This window comes from Trachypithecus francoisi, unplaced genomic scaffold (assembly GCF_009764315.1).
Source record: "Trachypithecus francoisi isolate TF-2019V2 unplaced genomic scaffold, Tfra_2.0 Lachesis_group17, whole genome shotgun sequence".
Classification (NCBI taxonomy): domain Eukaryota; kingdom Metazoa; phylum Chordata; class Mammalia; order Primates; family Cercopithecidae; genus Trachypithecus; species Trachypithecus francoisi.
In genome coordinates, this window is record NW_022681462.1 from 101,533,081 (window position 1) to 101,547,389 (window position 14,309).

Below are 14,309 nucleotides of genomic sequence, written 5' to 3' on the forward strand. Positions count from 1 at the left end.
ACAGCAGCTGTACCACAGAGCAGGCTGTGTCTTCAGGCAGAGTCTCTTCAAGGTGTTTCTGGCACGTCTTCCCCAGCCGTCTTGACTCCCCTACCCTAGACGTGTGGTTTTAGTCAGTGTCTGCTGGAATCGCATAGGAACCTGCTCGCATTCCCTGGTGCGCCTGGACTAGATGTTACACGGAGACTTCATTTTTTCCCCCCTGTCTAATTCTCCTCCCTTCTTCATTTTAATTTCATTGATTTGCCCCTTATCACTTAATACACTTTCTTACTTATTGGCATCTGGGCTGAAGGCTGCAACACAAACAGCAAAAGACCAAATCAAGATTTAAAAAAAAAAAAAGAGCAAAATATTCCCATTTCAGATGGAGGAGCAGATGGGGCTCTTGGCACTTCCGAGGATTTAAATTGACCCTCTGCACCAAGCTAGGGGAAGACAGACTGTCACTGCTGACGAGTAGGCACTAAAGAGACATGCTTTCCCTCTGAATATGCAGTAGCATTTTGGAGTTCTTTTTCCCTCTGCAGTGTAGGATGAGAAGGAGCCATAGGATGGATTCGGACTCTGTTGGAACCTGAAAATGCAGCTGGGGAACAAAGACAGCCCTGGGCGCAGACTCTGCTCTTCCCTATTCCAGCTTTGTGCTATGGACCTGTCTATCTCTGACTCTCTGTTTTGTCATTTGAAGATGGGATTACAGCCACCTGCCTCTCGGCATGATTGCATGATATAAGATAAATGCATGGGAAAGTGCCCAGCTCAGTGCCTTGCACATAATAGGTGTTCAATAAATTTGGCTTCATTTTCTTTTTTTCTTCATGTGTGTCAAGAGATGTGAATTTTTTGGAAACTCTTTCTTCACAACTTTTTCTTTTCACAGCTGGTAAAGACAAGGACCAGGTGGGGAGCTCTGACCTTCCCTTGGATGACATTTATAAAATACGCTCTGTCTGTTCATAGGACAAGTGTGATCAGCATTTGAGACAGGAGAGCCTTATTTTAAACAGGTTGTGAGCTCGCCTGCAAATCTTCAAAATATGGGAATCTTGGACAACCCTGAGTCACAAATCTTGAAGCTGTCCTCCTGTTCAGTTATCAGAATACGCTCCAAATCTCTCTGTCTATTCATTTGCAGCTATTCCAAGCACTGACTTCTTTTGATTGGTGTAAACTGTTCATTTCAATAATTAAAATACGGCTTCAAACAATCAAACTCTTTGTGCCTGTTACTAAAAAAACTGCATAAAACAAGAGTACCTAAATTAGTGAAAAGATGATGATACAATACTTCAAAATCAAAGAAATCCTTTGAGAGATTTATAAATGAACGTGTTTATTCTCAGAAAGATTATAAAGGAAGAAACGGGAAGAAGAGATGGGGCACAAAGAGGAAAAGCAATGACAAGGAAGGAAGATGGGACCATTCTGTGTGCAAGCTCTCTTTGAGCTTTTTGCCAGACACTTACACTTCTCTGTTTCAAACCTTTCATGGGAACCCCATTGCCCACAAAATGAATTCAGCCTCTCAGGTAAAGCACATGGGGACTTTTCTGATTGGTTTTGTCCTGACTGTTCTCAATTAATTCTTGATTATCTCTTGCATGCTCCTCTACTGATACTTCACCTCGCCAAACAATCCCATTCCCCAGCTTGTGCCCAGCGTAGCTGACACACAGACGGTGCTCAGTGTCTGTTGTTTATCCAAACAAAAAATAAATAAAAACAGTTGTATGTTAAATTCAATTGTTTATTAAGGCCACAGAAAATCTTAGAAATTGGAGCCCCCACTGACTTCTGAAAGCAGTAGTCAGAAGAGAAAATGAAAAAAGAAAAGCTAATTAGAATCCCAGACAGAGAATGCACTCCAGTCCATGGGCTCCACCCTGAGCAGCGAATCAACACTCCTCTGTCCAGGTGGGATACCAGGTGTTTACATGATGGAGAAATTGAACCAGAGTCTCTAGACTTAGAGCTAGCTGGTAAAGAGGAGAAAGAAGATAAAGTATGAGGCTGAAGACACAGGAAATAAATAAGTCATCCCAACAAAGAGGAAGTCTTCCCAACCTCCTTCTTTCCTTGGGTCTCAGCACAGCCCAGGCAGGCGATGAGAGAATTGATCTGGAGAATGGAAGAGCCCAACATGTTAAGACATAGTGCTAGGGCACAATCCTATCTATCCTAAGCACCATGACTCTAAGTGAAGCTTGCCGATTAATAAGCCACACATACACATAGACCTTCAAATCAGCTTTTTAGTACTTGAGTTTTTAAGCAGAAAACCAAGCAGCACTAGCCATTTGAGGAAAGCCTCCAACATGAAAGACAAATCAAAACATAAGAGCAGAGAAAAAGAAAACGGAGGCAATACAATGAGTAGAAAAAAACTTCTAAAAACAGATTTAATATCCTGAAGGAGATAAGATACTGTATTCATGAAACAAGAACAGAATCCTGTTAAAATCAAACAATAAGAGAACCAGAGAGCTCTATATTAAAATCGCTTTTATAGAAATTAAAACTATTATAGATAAAATTTAAAACACAAGAAAAGGGCTGGAAGCTAAGTTTGAGAAACCCTCCAGGAAATTCAAAAACTATAGAAGATGGGAAATAAAAGGTAAGAAAATTTTTTTAAAAAGTATAAAAAAATTAAAGATCTCAAAATTAAGAACTCCAGAAAGTGCAAACAGAGTAAATTGAAGAGAATTATTAAATAAATGATCCAAGAAAATCTCTCAGAAGCAAAGTATTTTGATTTTCTATTGAATAACTGTGATGAGCTGAATAGTAGCCCTTGAATGATATCTGTGTCCTAATTGTTAAAACGTGGAAATGTTAATTTTTGAAAAAAAAAAGATTTTTGAAGATGTAATTAAGAATCTTGAGATGATTGGTGTAATGCAGCCACAAGCCAAGGAATGTTGTCAGCAAACAGAAGCTGGAAGAAGCAAGGACGGATCCTCCCTTGGAGCTCTTGGGACAGCCCTGACAACACCTTGATTTCCATACAGCAATATGATTTCAGACTATGAGACTGTGAGACTGTGAGACAATAAATTTCTTTGTTTTAGGCCAGTCTATGATAATTTTTGCAGCCACAAAATGAAAATGATGAAAGTGAATAATAAGAGAATGATAGAACTATATATTAAAATAGAGTTTTTAATTATGGAAATTAAAACTATAACAGACAAAATTTAAAACACAAGAAAAGGGTTGAAAGCTAAGTTTGAAAAAAAATCTCCTAGAAATTTGAACACTATAAAACCATAGAACTATAAAACTATTAAAACTATAGAAGAGGCAAAAAATAGGAAAAGGTAAGATAATAAAAAGGTTACTTGAAAAAAATTGAAGACCTTAAAAATAAGAATTCCAGAAAGTGCTTTACTCGATAAATGAAAGAAAAGAAAGAAAAAAATCCAGAGCAAGAAACATCAAAGCAAAATTTCAGATTATTAGGAATTAAGATAAAAGACTAAAAGCTTTCAGAGGAGAAGCAAGTGTCTCCAAAGGAACAAGACTCAGATAGGAACCAAATTTATCAAACCTAAAAGTGATTACTACAATACAATGCAGCAATATCAGGCGAATCTAATATTCTGAAATTGAAGCCATTTCTGATTTAGAATTATAGATCCAAGCAAACAAAAATATTAGCCCCAAATAAGTTTGTTTTTCATGCAGTGTGTCACTAGATTTACCCCCTCTGCCAAAGTTCTCAATAAGAGACCAAAGGATTTGCTCCAACAGCTGAAGGAGGAGACTCCAAACAAAAGAGGAAGTCATTACATTTAGAAAATAGGAATACCAAAATATTTGTGATATAAAATACTTTTACAGGAAATTGGTAAATTAAAGTCCCAGTTGACACCAATGCTACAGACCCAGTGAGGAGCTGTCCCCGTTCCAGCAGGAGATGGAAGATCTCAGAGGGGTGTCTCAAAAGGCAACAATGGGATCAATATATTTTCTATGGAGCTGACTACATTGAATGGGATTCCAAAATTCATTTCCAAAAGAATCATTGCCGGGTACATAAGAAAAAATCATTCCTTAAATGAAAAATATACATGAGGAGCGTGTGGTTTGACCTTCAAATTCTCCTCTTCCGTAGTAGAAGTCAACAGAGAAGTCTTAATTTTTTTAAAAAAAGGAATAATCATATTGTTTAGAAATCAGATGTTTTATACCAGATTGCTACAAGGGTTTGAATTAGTTGTCTCTGGGACCTAAGAGAGCTATGACAAAAGCCTGTAGTGTTTTTTTTTTCCTAAGCTTTCTATTACTCGTTGAGTTTTTTCAAACCATGCACACTTGTTACTATGATTTTTAAAGAAAGAAATCATGGATCCCTCTCTGCAATAATAGGTCTCTCTCTTTCTATTAAAAAAATCATGAGTCTTTACATGAGTCATGATCCAGTCTTCTCTTTTTATATGCAGATTAAATATCCCTTATTTGAAACGCTTGGGACCAGAAGTGTTTCAGACACTGAGTTTTTTTGGATTTTGAAATATTTGCAGAAACACATACCAGTTGAGCATTCCCTAATGCAAAAATTCAAAATTTGAAGTGCTCCAATGAGAATTATCCTTAAGCATCATGGCAGTGCCAAATGTTCCAGATTTTGGAGTTTTGTGGATTTCAGATTTTCAGATCAGACATGCTTAACCTGTATTATGTATATACTGGTGTGTGTGTGTGTGTGTGTGTGTGTGTGTGTGAATTCTTTTCCACATTATTAAAATGTGGTTCAAAAATGCCCACTAAAGATGATGAAACCAAAGTGTGGAGAAACTAATCCATATATCCATGGTAGTAGAATAAGAAAGTCCATGATCTATGACTACTCTAATCTGATATTTTATCCTGTGAATCCAGGCTTCCTCCGTGTTTGTTTCCTTTAGCCAGGACAGGCCTTGCTTTCTTCAACCCTATCAGCTGCTCTCTCTATATTGGCTGTCACCATCCTCACTTGACAGGATGAGGCTAAAGGACGTTTGCAGACACTGACTGCATCAGGCTGGGCACCATCCTCAAGGGTGTTTTGCAGGCAACAGATTCAGCTTCCACCTTGGACCTGTCAAGATCTTTCAAGGTTGGGGGCCAAATGGAGCTCAAAGGCACACAGGTCTTAACATGAATTCAAGTGAAGTGGATTCCTGTCCAGTTGTTCATTCAGACAAAGAAGAAACATGTGCCTCTATCTACCCTGCCAAGGATATTGTATTAGTCTGTTCTCTTGCTGCTATAAAGATATTACCTGAGACTGAGTAATTTGGAAAGGAAAGAAGTTGAATTGACCCACAGTTCTGAAAGGCTGGAGAGGCCTCAGGAAACTTAAATCATGGCAGAAGGTGAAAGGAAAGCAAGAGAAACCTTCTTCACAGGGTGGCAGGAGAGAGAGAGCAGGGGGCAGTGCCACACTTCAACCATCAGATCTAGTGAGAACTAACTATCACAAGAACAGCATGGGGGAAATCCATCCCTATGATCCAATCACCTTCCACCAGGTCTATCTTAGTCTGTTCACATGCTGTTAATAAAGACACACCTGAAACTGGGTAATAAAGAAAAAGAGGTTTAATGGACTCACAGTTCCACGTGGCTAGGGAGGCCTGACAATCATGGTGGAAGGCAAAAGAGAAGCACAGTCACAACCTACATGGTGGCAGGCAAGGGAGAGCACATGTGCTGGGGAACTCCCCTTTATAAAACCATCAGATCTCGCAACACTTATTCACTATCACGAGAACAGCATGGAAAAGACCCGCCCGCATGATTCATGTACCTTCCACTGGGTCCCTCCCACAACACGTGAGAATTGTGGGAGCTACCATTCGAGATGGTAGGGTGGGGACACAGACAAGTCATATCAAGATCATGCCCTTGTCATGTGGGGATTACAATTCCAGATGAGATTTGGTTGAGAACACCGAGCCAAACCATATCAGATATAAAGTAGGGATACAAGATATGTCACATACTATCTTTCCCCTCAAGATATCTAAAGGACAGAAATTAATTTTCCATTAAGAAAAAGTAAAAAAAAAAAGGCCGGACACAGTGAGTGGCTCATGCCTGTAATCCCAGCACTTTGGGAGGCCGAGGCAGACAGATCACGAGGTCAGGAGATTGAGACCATCCTGGCCAACATGGTGAAACCTCATGCCTACTAAAAATACAAAAAATTAGCTGGGCATGGTAGCACGTGCCCGTAATCCCAGCTACTCAGGAGGGTGAGGCAGGAGAATCACTTGAACCTGGGAGGCAGAGGTTGCAGTGAGCCAAGATCACGCCATTGCACTCCAGCTGGGCAATGATAGAGCGAGACTCCGTCTCAGAGAAAAAAAAAGAAAAGAAAAGAAATTTAGACACTAAAACATTAGAGCCCAGAAGAAGAAAAAATCACTTTGAGCTCATCAGGAAAGGCCTCCTGGAGACAGTAGCATTTAATTTGTGTGATAATGAATTGGCAATTTTGATCACATTCCAACATTCCCACTGTGAAATGCCTTGTCCTTTCCCCTTGCCCTTCCTTACTGGCTGGCCTGGCGACCTCCTTTGTACTCCACAAGGCCCCCTACCAATATTATTCTAAGACGCTATCACTATTGCACACAGTTCTGTTTCCTCTCTGGGCTCTGAACCCCTTCAGTGTTTGGGATTTCTCTAAACCAAAGACTAAAGACAGTGCTTGGCACTTATTTGCATCTACAAAAATTATGCACCATGAAAGGAAATGGCATGCCTATTCGGGCTCTTTAGTTCAGCTCCTATCAAGGTCTCTGTGCTATTGAACTGGACCATCAGAATTCCAGAGGGGAGTCAAGACATTTTCACAAAGAGGTGTTTCCCCATGATTCAGTGGGGCCTGCTATGTGCTGGGCCTGATTTAGGACTTGGTGGTGGCTGCACAGACTCGCCGACCATTTCCAGGCCCATGGGTAGCCAAGTTGGTCCAGTAAAACGCAGTGCAATCAATGGCTAATGCAATAGATGTTTGCGATCAGTCATTTCAAAAAATGTTTCTGAAATTCAAATCCGAAGTAAATGAAAATGAAGGTGTTTTTCCTCTTCATTCAAGACCAACCTTTCTCAATGGACTCCTAAGTCCTCTGGAAGCTGGGAGCCGGAATGCCAATCTTAAGATATAGCCTGGGGGATTTGGGGGATTCAATCTGCTCTTGGATGAAAGAGGCAGGTCTTCAAGACTGAAAGCCCCAGCCACAGGAGCTCACATCATAGGCCTAAGAATTGTGACCCAGGATGGAAGAGTTGAGGTGTGTGCTTGTTTGTCCTTGGGAGCATTTTTCCTGATGTTGGGGAAGAGGAGAGCTTATTTTTCCACTCCTATCCACACCAGCTGCCACGGAGCAGCAATAAAGCCCCTACGGTGCAGTGCTGTGGCCACAGATCACTGAGCCGGCCCCAGCTGCAGATGGACGCAGCAGCTGGTCCAGAGAGGTGCTGCGGCTGACTCCCCCCAACACATACACATGCACACAAATGCATGCACATGCACACACACACACACACACACACACACAGACACAGAGGCCTGGGGCTCAGGGAAGCAGCTCACTGCCTCCCTCGCTTCCCTCCCCAGATTTATGAAGCAGGAAGCAGCCAGCCAGAAAAGCAAAACAGAAGAGACCCAACTGCTCCTGTGTTTCTTTTTCTTAAAGCCAACATACACCTCACCATTCCTTAGCTACTAAACAATCTAACTACCTGCCACCTGCAGCCCTGTTGGGAAGCTGACACTCCTGAACCTGTCACCTGGACACAGAGGATAGTGCCATGTGCAATGCCATCACTAATGTCCAGTTCTCACAGGGCCCCACCACTATGGTCTGTGTGAAAGCAGGGCTGGGAGGTGGCAGTGGCATGTGCGGGCGCCTGCTCTGAGCCGGCCTCCTGATGGGAACTTCCAGGTTTAATCCCCAAGTGCTGTCTGAGAGCCAGAGGGGAAGGAGGGTTGAGCATTCTTCTCAGCCTGGAGGTGCCCCTCAGCAGGGGGTATGGGGTATGGGGTATGGGGCTGTTTTTAGAGATAGTGGTGACCCCCAGACCTTCCTTATGACCTTCTAGGTGAACCATTTAATCACTGGTGTTTCCACTCTCATTAACTGAGGCTCAGATGTTCTTTGTAGTCTCACATGATATCCTGTATGGAGTTCAAAAACTCAAATTATATCTCAAATGGAACACCAGTTTCTCATTTTACATGTGAGAAAATTAAGGCCTTGAGAGTCCAACCACACAGCTTGCTCAAGCTCACACAATTACTTTGACAGAGAGCAGAAAGTAGAACTCAGCCTTTTCATAAATACCCGTAGTCTTTATGCAAATTTTTCTCTCGAAGGCAACCCAGTAGCACCACCCCTACTTCAAAAGAAAATTAATGATGTGTCAGATACATAGCATAAGTTCTCAAGTTCCGCAATGTGGTCCTATGAGCCAAAAGTTAAGATTTTTAAAACTTTTCTAGGTCAGCTATTCATGGATGGAATAAAGATGCATTGATTACAGTAAATACACAGACTCTAATTTTTTTTAAGTGTAAAGGAATTTTACGGAACCCGAGGCTTTAAAATCACTGTATAAATATCTGGATTTGGGGAATAAAAATGGAGTGTTGGGGGAAACAAAGATTGTTGGTATATTTCAGGATGGGGGAGACTTGATAACCACCAACGCGTCTGTTACCTGGCTGGATTCTAACCAGTCGAGGGGAAGGCCCCACCCACATGCCAGCACAGAACTTTACGCAGCTCTTCGGCATCCCAGCTCTCTTTGTCTGTCTCATTCCACTAATGTTCTTTTAGGGGCCTGGACTTAATTCCTTACATGATTCTTTCTCTCTTTTCAAATAAGAAGGAGGCTGAAGTGTGGTTGCTGGAATTCCACTGTCACAGATGGAAGGGGAGGTCTCTCCACCCAAAGCAGAACTATGCAAAAGGCTGATATCCCAGAAGGGAAAAATAACTAATCAACCCACATTTTCTTATCCATAAAATAAATGTATAAATGTATGACAACATCTACTACACAGAATCACGGACTTTTATAGGAATGCACAAGTACATAGCATTAGGCCAGGTGTACGGATTTTCACACAGAATGGGGCTAAGACACGTCTCAGAACCAAAGAAGACAGCCAGTCATCTACCTGATAGAAAGAGCTGAGCTATGAGGTGAGGGGCTGGACTCATTGCCTGCATCATGGCCCGAAGCGGGGGTCCTGTGTCCATCTGATGGGGTTAAGATGGACAGTGATTTTTTTTTTTTTTTTTTTGGTTGAGACAGAGTCTTGCTCTGTCGCCCAGGCTGGAGTGCAGTGGCCCGATCTCAGCTCACTGCAAGCTCCGCCTCCCAGGTTTACGCCATTCTCCTGCCTCAGCCTCCCAAGTAGCTGGGACTACAGGCGCCCGCCACCTCACCCGGCTAGTTTTTTGTATTTTTTTTTTGTTTTAGTAGAGACGGGGTTTCACTGTGTTAGCCAGGATGGTCTCGATCTCCTGACCTCGTGATCCACCCGTCTCAGCCTCCCAAAGTGCTGGGATTACAGGCTTGAGCCACCGCGCCCGGCCGACAGTGATTTTTACTTAAGCCAGTTTGCTATAAAATGGGTTTCCCTCAATGACACTGGATTGGAGTCATCCATTTACTTGGTCCTCTCACTCACTGGATTACAACTTTCTTAAGTAGAGTTTAGCTAGCTCATCCTCATGTCTCACTGTGTCCAGCACAAGCTTCAGCATGGAGTACGCCCTTGCCAATGGCAACTGAATAAATGGATGTTTGAAATTGTACATGTTGTGTCCTCTCTATCTCTCAAGTTTAAGGAACTTTTTACTGTTAGGTGTTAAAGATCTTAAAATAATCCTCTTTGACTAAACCAAGCTTTTGAAAGATAAGAACCTTGGCTGCTTCAGAATGGAGTAAACTTGGCTTCTCTGCTGTGGCACACTGTTGTTTGTTCGAACAACTGGAACACTGGCTCTTGAAAGTCACTGCATGTTGATATGATTGGGAGATGAAAAGGCAATCCTGTTGTCAATGTCTGAGCCCAAAGTTTCTTTCCTATTCTCTGGGGCATGGCCTTGTCCTGGATATGCTTAGAAGCTCCTAGACTCTAATGCATAGTCTAGACTAAGGGCCAATGGACAGGAGGGTGAAATGGTCCTCATTTGAAGAATAGGCTACCTCACCACATCCATTTGCTTCTGGACACACTGACAACAACAAATGGAACTCCCTGCTTATGACACACACTGTTGTAGAAAGAATGTGGCTGTTAACAGTCATGGAGATATAAATTGAATTTTTGATTAGGTGCTCACAAATATTTTTTAAACTTATCAAAAGAAGGATGGCTTCCAGCAATCATGTGTCCCTCAGGACACTCTGCACGTAGTAGGACCACATGAATCATTTATAGAATTAAAATGAAACAAAACCAAAGAATCATGACTTCTGAAATTTTTCTCCTAGACTTTCTGTAAAGTCTCTGACATTCACCTGTGTATGGAGTAAGCAGCACTCACAGCCAACAGCTGCAGCATCTCTAGGACAACTTTGCAGGCATTGCATAGACCATTTTATTTTAAAGTCATATTCTACAGCCTGCTAGCTTGTGGTTGCTGGTAGTGTTTGCAATTTGGCTACAAGACTCCTTCTAATGCTTGGCTCGAGAAAAGTCAGGGTACACCATTCCGAAAGAATTGGGCAAGAAACTATGAAAGTTCACTGTTTTTCTCAGCATCCTAGGGCAGGCCGTCGATTTTATTGGCAAAAGGAAGATCAGAGCAACCGTAAACTGTCACCACACTAACTCCACTGTGAATGTTTTCACATGTCCAAATGGGACATTCCACAATGATGGAAGTAAGTACATTCCCCACATCCCTACCCACATCAACAATGATAATAATCTTGCGTAGACAGGACTAGTATAAAGACAGGGCAAGCCACGGGATCTCAGATGGATCCTCTGCTGCCTCCAGAGTGTTTTAGGGCTTCTTTGGGGGATGCCCACACTTTGTGTACAGGGTCATTTATTCTCCCACTAGCCCCAGACACCAGCTTTATGTGCAGACAGGAGCACCTGTTTTTAAAGGCAAATTACTTTGTGATCATTAACCAATATCTCATAAAGTAAAACCTTTAAAGAGGCTGAAGAGAACAGATGTTTCCATCGCTTAATGAAAAAGAATTATGCACCATCATACCACAGAAGCGGACCCTGCTTGGTCACAAAATAGCCCTACACCCTTGCTAGGTGTTTGGATGAGCTCCGTGAGAACCACTGCTGCTTGCCCTATGTCAAATCAGGTGCATGCGCAAGTAAATGTCACACACTCGTAGACACACACCTGCTTCTGTGTGTGCACACACATTCACACAGCACCAGGCTGCCCGTGGGCAGCGTTTGAACAAACATGGCTACCATAAGGAACTTTGAAAAGGAAGGAAGCCATTGCTCACCTCCAAAAGCCTACATCGGTATAGGACAATGAGGCCCAGTGGCGGAGTAAAAGAACCCACATTACGAAGGCAATCACATCTAGGTTCCACTTCTTAAGAGCTGCATGAAACTGGCCATATTTTTTATCTTGAGAGTCCATTTCCTCACCTGTAATATCTAAATGAGGTGGTTTTAATGATTAAATATACCTAAAAAGTGAAATTTGCAGATTGCTGTGTTGGCAAATTACTTTTTTTTTTTTTTTGACACACAGTTTCACTCTGTCACCCAGGCTGGAGTGCAGTGGCATGATCTTGGCTCATTGCAAACCCTGCCTCCTAGGTTCAAGCAATTCTCATGCTTCAGCCTCCTGAGTAGCTGGGATTACAGGCATGTGCCACCACACCTGGCTAATTTTTGTATTATTAGTAGAAAGAGGGTTTTGCCATGTTGCCCAGGCTGGTCTCAAACTCCTGACCTCAAGTGGTCCACCTGCTTTGGCCTCCCAGAGCACTGGGATTACAGATATAAATTATTATTTTTTAAAGCAAGTAAGCCCTAAGAAAATTTTTTAAAGGCCAAAGATTGTGTCCCCGTTTGTGACCCCCTACTTCCTCTGATCCCATTGCCTCTGGTCTCCCTGCACTGAGGACCTCTCATGAATCAGAACCCCAGTTCCTGATTAATTACCTGGAGATGCCCCTTCCTGACCTTGGGTGCTCCTGCCCTGGGGCAGATGTGCACACAGTCTCTGAGCCATATCAGAGCCTCTTATTGTCTTTTCATATGGTGGTGACAGCTCAGTTGCTCCAAACTAGATACGGCTTCTAGCAGAGTCCTCCTCCAGCCACACAGGCAGCTCCTCTAGTGGGTCTTGGGTCCTTCCCCAACTCAGATTTGTGTGTCTATATTAGTCCATTCTCACACTGCTGTAAATAACTTTCTGAGACTTGGTAATGGTAAAGGAAAGAGGTTTAATTGACTCACAGTTCTGCATGGCTGGAGAGGCCTCAGGAAACTTACAATCATGGCAGAAGGCTAAGCAGAAACAGGCACCTTCTTCACAAGGCAGCAGGAAGGAGAAATGCCTAGCGAAGAGGGAAGAATATTTTATAAAACCATCAGATCTTGTGAGAACTCACTCACTATCACGAAAACAGCAAAGGGGAAATCCACCCTCGTGATCCAATCAGCTTCCTCCCTCAACACACAGGGATTACAATTCAAGATGAGATTTGGATGGGGACACAGAGCCAAACCATATTAGTGGCCCCCTGGCCTCAGTCCACACTGCTCATGAGGTAGTTCCTTTTCCAGCAACCCCTACCCCACCCCAGCACAGTGCTTGAGCTCTCAATGGAAACCAGGGTTAGGTATATACCCCTGGGCTCAGGCAATTCCTCTAGACTGCTTCTTCATCTCCCACTTCAGACAACTTCCTTCAGCTCACCTTGCTTCCCTGCCCACTGGGTCCCAGTTCTTCCAACTACTGACAGCTTAGAACAATCCACCTGACCGTCTAAGCTGGCTGCTCTGAAATGTGCTGACGTGGTCCCTTCCCTTGACTGGATGCGTTGTAGCTGGGAGCAAGTGTCACCCTTACTGGACCCCTGCTCCAGATAAGGAGCTTCCAAGGCCCAGCAATGCAGGGAAGCCAGCTACACAACTTATTCTTAGATAGTATTACATATTATGGGGCTGTGTTCTGTTCGTGTGTGTTCACGTACTCGCACACATATGAGTGTTTGAACGAAATTAAGGCAGCCCAACTCTCTCCTAATTACTCCACCAAAATTCTACTATTCCAGTTGGTTGTTGTCAGCATCATAAACACCCTCTTTTGTTCTAATGCTCAATCCTGTGTTTTGTTTCTCATGATTGAACATCTTAAGTATATGTGGTAATCTTTCTAAAACACCCAAAATGTGCCAAGAGCTTAGTCAGGTTCTTTTAGAACCTGGTATTCTGCATTGATAATAAACACTAACATTGCTTGAACGCTTACCATGCACATTCATTTTCAAACATTTTTACATGCATGATATTACTTAACACCACACAGACACCAAAAATTGGAAGTCCGGACAGGGACTGTTTTGGTCAAAGCACCCAAGTCAGCCATGGTTACACCAGGACTGAAGGGGCCCTAGCTTGTCTATAACATCACTTCGGGCCCCAAGGTGGCTAGAGAAGGGCACACAGGTAAGACCACTTTTGTCCTGCAATTTGGACGGCCCAGGAGTCCTTCGAAGTGCATGTTTTCCTGGGAAGTAGCTGGCTTGTCAGTGACTTCAGAAGCTCCAGAACCAATGAAAACCACATGCAATCCCTCCTTGCAAAGTAAGTTGTGTGCTGTGTGCAGTCCCACTCTCCTGGAATCCTGGGCAGAAGCCATCTTCTTGGCATCACTTGCGAGATAATAAATCTTGGAACCTAAACTAGATTATTGTATCTATGGACACATATTTTTAGCTAAGATAGAACACTGGAAATCTGAAATGCAATATTCTAAAAGGGAGTGGCGCTAACATTTTGGCCTCTCCATACCTACTTTCCCCTCTAGGAACAGCATCCAGGAACAAATGCAGCTCCAAAACTTCCAGCCCCGCATAGTCGTCTCTCTGCAGAAATGGCATCTGATCTTAGACTAGAGGCAGAAATTGAGGCACTAATTTCTCTCTCTCTTCATCCCTTTGTCTTCTCTCACACACACACACACTCATGCATACACACTGGCACACACTCATTCACAAGGTCAGGCCCATTATGAAATAAAGAGAGAGGAAACCAAGACCTCATAATCCTTGAAGTCCTCTCTGGGACCCAAATG

General features: G+C 42.8%; 1 long non-coding RNA gene across 1 annotated transcript in view; it reads right to left on the reverse strand.

The window, feature by feature from the left end:
• Positions 1–1,741: 1,741 nt before the first annotated feature.
• Positions 1,742–14,309, reverse strand: part of LOC117062769 — a 31,172-nt gene continuing 18,604 nt past the window's right edge. The window contains exon 5 of the long non-coding RNA XR_004428578.1: positions 1,742–1,979. This is a non-coding gene — a long non-coding RNA (uncharacterized LOC117062769). The remainder of the gene's footprint in view (positions 1,980–14,309) is intronic.